Raw genomic sequence first — 9928 nt, forward strand, 5'->3', positions numbered from 1 at the left:
CCACCACGTCCCCGCAGACATGCGTTGAAAAGAGAAAGCAGTAAACGTTAAGGGGCTGTCACTCTTGTTGTTGCAGTAGCCATGAAATGATCAAGCTTGGCTAATGGCAGCCTTATCTCTGCACCAGGTTTAATATGGGTTTTCAAAGCCTTCTTCTCCAGGTGGGAGTTATGTCATTAAGCTTCTATATTACACTGAGACAGACCACAATAACCATATGGTCCGAGCTAAGAGCGAGATACTGAAAGGTTTTCAAAGCCCGGAGGCCTGGACCAATGCATCAAAGTAGGACAACCTGATTGTAAATGTCTACATGTGTCCGTTCCTCCCGTGGTAGCAATTATGTGCATGCCTATTTGTGTGTTTACAGTCAGTTGCGCCCACGTTGCTTCAGCTATTGCCTGCAGTGTTTTCTCAGGCAGCTGAATTGAGTGAAATTATTATTCAACATGTTCTAATTAATCAAATTGCACACGGCTGAACTGCAGCACTTCATTCATATTTATACAAAAGCAACTGAACTTTTGAAAACCCAGGGGGGGAATCATCCATGCTACAGAGAAAAAAAATACAGCGGGGGGACAGTGAACGCAGGCCTGAGCCACAGCATCACTCACACAGTCCAGGACTAAAAGGTGGAGGAAAGAGAGGCACGCAAAGCTTGACTCATAAGGGCAAGTTTGTTGACAACTAGAAGGGATTTCAGTTTGACTCGGGTCTGTTGTTCTTAATAAAATGTAATAAACATACAGCTAAACAAAACAAATGTAGGCTGAACAAAGGTGCATAGTATAAGCTATGCTTTCTACCCTCCCGCTTCTACAAATTTTGTTTGTTTTTCGGATGTATAAACTGTCTAATTGTTGAAATAGTAGAATACAATTAAATAAAAAATAAATAAAAAGGTAAGCAGACAAATGTAGCTTTAAAAGTTCTTGGGGTAAATAATGTGCATAACCCTAGTACTGTACTGTATATGCAGAGAGATTATGTGGGGAATGGACATTATAATGTGAATATAATTGCGTCTTTGAATAAAAGAAAGAATGTGAAAATAAAGGTTTGACTTTATAATAAATCTTGGACTGAAGTTGAGGTTAAAAAAACAGTTTTCTCTAAGGTTTTCAATACAGAGTTAAAGTGTTGGTTGGATAGGATTTCCTCACCCGACAGTTAGGAATCTGCACTGGACTATACAAATAAAGCGTTAGAAAAGAAATGAGGCGAAACAGAAAAGGAGGAGGAATTTGTCCACTGACAGAAGAAGAAGGATAAGAAGAAACAGAGCAACACGTTTGTGTTTGTAAACACAAAGAATGAAGAGGAAAGAACATATTAACAAAGGGAAGACAATGAATGAGTCATCTTCAACATCCCTATGAGTCAGTCATCTAACACTTCCCAGTGAAATTCCTTCTTTGGAATTCATCAAAGCTTAAAATGCACGGCACATTTGATCAAACAGACTCTGTGATGATAGAGAGAAACACGCAGAGAGCGGTCAGACCTTGACAATGGCCATCATGTTGTGGTGAGTGCGGTATTTACATGAACTGTAGGCATCCAAATCACTGCTGCGAAAACACACAGTGCCAAACAAAAACATACAGTAGTGCAGTGCTAAAACGAAATGTGTCAACCTCAACCGCTCCGAGACGGTGGATGAGGGACAAACTTCAGTTTTCATTCTTAATGTTTACAGAAAACAAAGCCAGTAACACAGTCTGTGTACTGAGGGTGTTTTACAGTTTGTATTCATCATGTCAGTGGCAGTTCAGGCCGTTACAAAGCATTCATACTTTGTTTTGCCTGAAAACACACTGTCTCTCTACTTCCTACTACTGTTTGTTATTCTGTGTTAAAGATATTATTTATTATGAAATACTTGTCAATGTCCTTATTGGATGGGTTACAAATCATTTGTTCTAGGGCTGCCACTAAAATAATACTGTGTATAAAAAAATCAAGCAACAGGGGGACTTCTAGTTTTGTTTTGGTTGTTTCTTCTAGTTTTGTCATATTAAAGGTTTAGCAATGATGATTATTTTCTTATTTGAGAACCTGAAACTGAAAAATGTCTTCCTTTTTTATTTGGTTAATGACTTCTGATACTTAATGGATTACAATAAGCTTTGATGATTATGTCATCTCGATCTCTTGATTAATGACGGATCTGGGATTCATAAGCTACACAAGTTAGGGGTGAAACTACCAAAAAGAAAAAATGCCAGCCCAAAAATCTTCCTTTCTTTCTAAATGTTATGCAGCTATGCTTCCCAGTAGATTTGCTTGTTGTGGTTTGAGAATGTTTTGGTGTTTCTGTGCTGCTCATCTGTGTCTAAACTTCGTCTGCCCTCATCGCTGTGTGTGATAGCTCCCCTCCTCGCCGTCTGAATCACAACTCACATCAAAGATCTGCTCAGAGCACCAATCCCGCCTTGGCGCTGGCTGATAAAGCAACACCTCATCCGTAACTCCAACCACATCCCTCACTTCGGTGCAATCTGCTCGAAACCAGCTTGTACTTGTACGTCTGGGTTTTGTTTTTCATGAAGCAAAACAAAACTGAAGAGCAGTGCTGGAAGGTGGAGAGCTACAGCAGAAAAGAGAAGGCCGGTCAGAGAGTCACACACTGAACTTTGCTGCTACGTCTGTGACATGAAGAGATCCAGTTACATGCTTTAACTTCTGTCTGGCCAAGTCGGAAGCATTCAAGGCACCCAACCCCCTCTCAGATATTGCTGATTAAATAAAATAAAAAGCAAGATAATCAAAGCTGCATTTCTATTTATGAAATCTTATTCACAGGCTGGTGTACCGCGGGGGATGATGTCTCGTCCCCCAAAATCATTCCCAAACAGTCGGCCTGACCCCATGCCAAATGCAGAGGGAAAAGGGTAAGGAGAAAAATAAATAAATCCTCAATCTTAATGACTCATTTCCGTGGGACACTACCCTTAAGCCTTGGGCCCGACTTCAGTAGAGAGACAGCCCCTTAACCCGGATCCTCCAATAAATCTTTCCATCCACACACACTCGGAGGAACGCATAGAATTCAGGAGTGTATCTAATCCGATGTTTCAGACAGACGGCGGGTGAGGGCAGGGCTGGTGAAGCTACCGGTTCAAACAGGCTGAATTCATGATTTGTTATTTCTGTGCTTGCTCGTCTCTGTTTGTTTTTGTGTCTGGGCAAATTAACCGAGAGACTATAGAAACTGAATAATTAAAAAACATTTAAAGAGATAAGAAGTAACAGTGGTGGTTCATTAATTAGTGTAGCTTTTTTCTCAATGATGTGATTTAAGTGAGTTTAAATAATACTTATTTATTATATATATTACCCTATAAGAGAATTAGCAAGTATGTGTTCACATCACATCAGTTTATTTTATATAATGATGAAATGTTATAATTTCAGTATTTTTAAGGTACTATCTCTTAAGCAAAAACCATCACCCTATGAAAGCCATAAGATGAGGTGGAAAGCTTTACAATAATTATTATAAGTGGACTTCAACTTAAGGCGACCTTTTCTTATTAGAAATTAAATAATTTTCTTCATAAAAAATTATGAATTTCTTCAGTTTTTTTTTTTTTTTTTTTTACAAGTCTTTTTATTTCATTATAGTGTACAGTAATCGATGCCATTTCATTTATATTGTAATTTCACAGTACCACAGTACACTCACTACACTCTCCCCTCCCTCCCTCCCTCCATCCGCACATGCCCACACGGACGAAACCTAAAAAAATAAAAAAGAGTTTTGACACATTTAGAAACGGTTTAAACCTCATGAACGATTGCACACATTGGTGTAAAGAGAGATAGAAAATGTTTTCTAAATCGCAGTAAGAATCTGATAATTTCTTTAAGCTATGTTACAATGTGTTATCAAGCACACATTATGGATGCTTTGAAAGGAATTGTTTGAAAATAAAGTAATAAACACCTTAAAATGGCTGTAGATTAAAAGTGTGTCATGTAACGTGTGCGGCTAGCTTCCAGCAGCGTTAACCTATTATTGAGAGTTGTAACAAAATAAACATTAGCCATTTGATGCTTCAGGACGCAGATGTGAAATCAGATGAAGAAAATAGAGAGGGGAGATATTTTTCTCTGTGCTATCAGTCACTATATCTGCCGTTCAGTGTCATCCTTCAATGGCCTCTGCTCCTCTGTTGTCTCCTCGCAATGATGTTATGTACACACACCTGATGATTAATATGCAGCCATGAAGCAGTGAAAAGAGGAGCGACGGGTAGAGAGGAAACAGAGGGGAGAAAGGCCTGATGGGAATCTTTTCGGGACAGTAAACACTGCATGAATTAACCTATCAGAGCTGACAACGTGAGGCGTGATCAGCAAACAAATGGAGAGAGGGCGAAAGGAGAAAGAATATAGTATATACACAGATTATATAATTTTCTTAAAAATAGGACAATAGAGCTTTTGAGAATGTGTATATATTTAAATATAGATGTATCCTTTATTGGTTCAGCTTCAGGTCGTTCTTAGTGTTACTGCTATTAATAAAAGTCATTGTTTTCCAAAATGCTGCGTCTGCATGTGTGTAATAGTGTGTTAAGTGCGTACTCAATGTCAATCAAAGCAGTTTCTAATTAAGAGTTGCTGTGCAAGGTTAGCGATTGTTGCCAGGGAAGGAAATCACTATCAGCGGCCCATTTTCATATGAATGAGCTTATTTAATTAAACTGAACAGCTAATGAGAGCTTATATCAAAAATAATACAATGTTTTACCAGCCATGTAAGAAGGGAACAAAAAAAACCTGCGATGGTGACATATAGAACGAAAAGGAGCTGAAGAGAGAGACAAACGGAAGTGAAAGGCAGGCAGATTAACTGGTTCTGAGCAGAAAACAGATATCTGTTGTCTTTGAACCTGTAATGTTATTTCTGCGCGGACAGAAGCTCAAAGAATCCAGAGGCCCAGATTGAGTTAGACTTTGGTGCACAAAAGGAAACGAGGAGGAGAAAGAGAGAGAGAGAATAAATGTCGACTTGCATGTTGTAAGGCTGAACCACGTCGGAGAGCGAGAGAAGCAGGAAGGGAGATCTCAGATGAAAAGCAGAAAAAAAACTCTCTTCCATTGTTGGAGTCTGTGCTGGTGTGTGTGTGTGTGTGTGTGTGTGTGTGTGTGTGTGTGTGTGTGTGTGTGTGTGTGTGTGTGTGTGTGTGTGTGTGTGTGTGTGTGTGTGTGGCTGTCAGGCATGCACGCATACTTGTGTGGCTGCTATAATTTCTCCATTTGAAGGTTAATTAACGCTTGAAGTAAAAGCTACAGGACTGCAAATCAAAGACAGTAAACAGTCTTCCAGCCGCCTCAGGGGATTATTAGAAAAATAAATGAAAGCTGCGTAAAACAATTAAAATATTTGAAATGTGAACTTTGAGAGGCAGTTTTCTCTCCGCTTCACTTTGATAACACTAAAATGAACAAGGACAAGGGAAATAAACTTAGCGGTAAAATGTGTGAAGGTAACATACAAAACCATACTGTCACTGCTATAGATTAATTAGAAAACAAGGTATACAAAAAAAATGAGTAAAGAGTCAACAGCAAAATGATGCGTACGTTACATTACATTTCATTTAGCTGACGCTTTTATCCAAAGTGACTTACAATAAGTGCATTCGACCAGGAAGATACAACCTTGAAGAAACCTTTGTTAGTAATTCTATTGCTCGAAGTGGAGTCGAAAGAGATGAGTTTTCAGTCTGCGCCGGAAAGTGTGTAAGCTTTCTGCTGTCCTGATTTCAATGGGGAGCTCATTCCACCATTTTGGAGCCAGGATAGCAAACTGACATGTTTTTGCTGATGGGAACTTGGGTCCCCCTCACAGTGCGGGTGCAGCGAGTCGTTTGGCTGATGCAGAGCGGAGTGCACGTGCTGGGGTGTATGGCGTACAAAATTAGATACATTTAAAATATATTACATTTCTCAAACATTTAAGATGACAACCTACAGTAATAATCATAGAGGTTCCCTTTTTTGATACTTCAAACTGAAAACTACAGATTAATGCAGGAGCCAGTGGGCAAGCAGCAAAAAACACAAGGGGGAGGCACAAACATGCAATTTAGGCTCCTTGAAAGTAGAAGAAGTGACAAAGTGGGTGTTATGTTAGTGGTTTGGAGGGCAGTGTGTATGTTTGATTTGGGGCTGTGCTGCGTGCATGTCAACACCCTCAATCTGGAAAACCAGAGGGATATGAGCTAATTAAGACGGGAGACAACCGAAGGGGCAAAACAGGGAAGAAATCAAATTAAAGGAAAGAGGGGGATTAGTGAGAGAGGGAAAGTGCTTTCTACTTTTTTCTAGAGTTTAGCTCAAACATTTGAGAGGAGAAAACAAAGTGGGGCGGTAATCGGGGAATAAAGAGTTAGAGGAGAGCTTTTGCTAAAACTGGCTTTGGAAGTTATTTCAGACCACATTTGCATCACATGAACCCCCCTGCCTTGTTTTTACATTCCCTTTATCTTTTGGTCCCTTTTTATGTCTCTTTCCCTCTGTCTATGTCTGTCTTTCTGTCTCCTTTTAGTTCTCTCAGAGGAGCTGTCCCTGTCCCAGCCCCGGCGGTCGTATCTGATGGGCAGCGGGCCACTGTTTTCATAAACACAGTTTTTGGAGGGCTAGCATACATAAACAGCAGCACCACAGGCTGCAGTGTCAGATCTCCTCTAAACCTCCGTCACTCACTCTGCTCTTCTAAAAGCCCCATCAGGCAGTGTTTGGGCCAGCCTGACAGTCCCGGGCTTTCAGACGGGTCCCAGACAGAACCAGCGCCATGTTTGGGTCGCCCTGCCGACTCTGAGCCCCCCGGCCCGTCAGAACCCCGCCTGTCAGTCCAGGATTAACTCTGTATACACTGGTCCATTACAGTACACACAGCGTAGGCCTCAGGGCACAATAAATAACCTTTAATCTGATAACCTTGTGTTTGCTTAAAAAAGTATAGAGGGCTGTGCGGGTTTAAAATGCTATGTTAGCATCTTACTCTATGAAGAACCTTTACATCTCTAAACAGTTATTTTTCTGATAAAAAAAAAGAACTGTTTGTGGTTTCCTACAGCTGAGAGTCTGAGGTTCCTACGTGTGCTTTGGGTTTTCCGTGGCTCCAAAAACCTCTGCATGGCTGTATAATACATACATACATTAAATGAATATATATTTTGTATTTATCCACCTTCATAACAATAAGCCTAAAGAACAATAGAATAACTTTTGGTAGACTTAATCATCCCTGTTTAAAAATCCAATAAAATAATTTAAAGCCGCTATTAATTAGCCATTGTCATTAAAGATGAAATGAGAACATTTATCTGTAAGGTTTGGGACAACCAAATAACTATGACTCTACTCTGCTGTTCTGCTCAGCTAATGGAGCAATTTAGCGTCTTTCAGCGTGTACTTTTGGCTTAAGCTCAGTTCACCGTTCTTAGTCATTTTTGCAGCAGCAGCTGTTATGAGCACGAAAATACATCTCTTTAAACCCGATCACCCGCATCACAGAGTTTACAGACCAAGTTAGTGACTAGCTGTTATAGAGTGAACATAGTGGATATTTTTTCACTATTAAGCACTTTTGTGTTAGACACATTGACGTGAATAAGACACTCTTTGAACTTCACTGATAAATTAAACAAGTCGCTAAATATATTTTAGGCTCAGCGGATTTGGGAAAGCTAGCGATACAGGCTTTAGACACATAAGGAGTGGGTTAGGACTTTGTTTATGACTATCATGTTTGGTCCCTTATCTAAACACAACATCTACCTCTGGGTTGCAGCAGACCAAAAGGACTCCCCTCCAGACATTTCATTAGATTGTGAAACAAGCATGAAAATCCAAGAATAGCTGACATCTCTTTGACATGTCTTAAAGTGGAAGTGACTTTTTCACATGACCCTACACATCTCATGACCCCACCAGCAGCACTTTTAGTTGAACTGCACCCCCAGTTTAAAGCGCATGTCCCTGCAGCCTGAAGTCTCCTCAGCAGTAACACAACGCTCAGAAGGGAACAGCTTCAGGCTTTTCCTTCAAATTCATTACTATGTTGGTTTAGCATAATTATAGCAAAAAATGTTGTGCCGACAAATGACCTCAAACTAAAATCCAGTAGTTTAATACTAGGGTAAGCTCTACACTGAGCTGAACGCAATCTTGACAAAAATTCAGACAAGAGAGTATAAGTCAAATCAACTGCATCCTATTGTTTTGCAGAACATTTCAATTTGCTTGGGAAAAAAAAACATTTTGAAAGACTTCAATGATGTTGGCATGTGCTATCTGGGATGTAATGTTTAACTTAATTTACATTCAGATAGTTTTAATAGTTATAAGGGATTATTGGCTATTAGATAAGTGAATAAAATCAGTGTGTAATATGACATAACTGCCCACTTCATTAAATTAAAATAGAGTAATTTATAACATACGACTTGGCTTGTTTGATCATTTAAGCATGTACTTTTCTTTGTTTTCTGTAGTGTGTATTTCTTTGTTCTATTTCATGGGAGTAAAAAGGATGTGTTATTACCTGGTGTAGTAGAATAATAAATAAAAGGAGGCTGTAGGAAGTGCTTCCTCACTATTTCGCTAGTGTGAACATTTACCTCTGCCTCCTCCTCTTCTCTACAGTATGTGAAAGTGAGTGACAGGGTACAGGCTGACATTTTTTAAGGTGATGCTGCAGGCGACCTCTGACCTGAACATCTGGACTCTGCTGAGCTCAGCTGTAATGATCGCTATTCTTCCCCCATCAGCCTCGGCCTTTCACTGACTGTCCTCTCGTCCTGAGGTGACGAGGAGAGAGATGAGAGGTTGACAGCAGCAGTGAGAACAAAAAAACAGTGTGTGTGTGTGTGTGTGTGTGTGTGTGTGTGTGTGTGTGTGTGTGTGTGTGTGTGTGTGTGTGTGTGTGTGTGTGTGTGTGTGTGTGTGTGTGTGTGTGTTTCAGGGTATGAAAGCAGAATATCAATACATTGCTTTTATTGAGGTGCCAGCAATAATTAGCATTTTCTTTGTCTGCGTAAATGAGACTAGAACAGAAGTGCAAACAATACAGTGGTTTTGTCTAAAACTAACTGACACACTTTGACTCAAAGAATCTGCACTGATATTAAAAATAGGTTCATTCAGAAATGTGAACAATACCATAGAGAGACAAGTTCATTTGGAATTTAAATAGTCAGATTATAACTAACTCTATTAACGCTGTAATACCACAACTCATCACTAAGTGAGGCAGATTGAGATAGATTTGTCTCGATATTATTTGTATAAGCAGATCTACAATCCATGTCTGACTGTGCAGTCTGATGATATAAATGCAAACCCACAGAATGCAGAAAGACGTTAGCAGCAAGCGCTATCTGACAATGAAGCCAAAATACATTATATTTAAATAGCATAAAATGTTTTTCTCTCCAAACTGCGTGTGTTAAATGATATTTTGGTTTAAGTTCAATAGTTTAAAAAATGGTTTGTAAATTGAATTTATTTATTCACATTTTCTGATTTGTGTGCTGGCTACGATTATTCTATCCAATAGGAGTTACAGTAACTATAAGCCTGACCAGCTACACTGCACGCACACAATAAGTAATCAATAAATAAGAGTAGTATCATTAAAGTCACTTTGTTGCTAAAACGTAATGATTACTTTGAATGCAAGACACTTAAATGTTTGATGATCTAACAAACTAAAAAAACATTTCAGCAACAGTGAAAGCAAGTCTGACATTGCACATCAATAAAAGGTGTTATTGGCAGGCCTGTATTTTTATTTATTTTTTCAACTTTCACAGCTGATGGGGGGTGGGGTAGGAGATAAGCAGCGCCGGAAATGGAGGAGGCGCCTGAAAGAGGCTGTGGCGGTATTAATTAAACAATGCCCTTT

This window comes from Notothenia coriiceps, unplaced genomic scaffold, assembly GCF_000735185.1.
Source record: "Notothenia coriiceps isolate Sejong01 unplaced genomic scaffold, NC01 NC01_scaffold00016930, whole genome shotgun sequence".
Taxonomy (NCBI): Eukaryota; Metazoa; Chordata; class Actinopteri; order Perciformes; family Nototheniidae; genus Notothenia; species Notothenia coriiceps.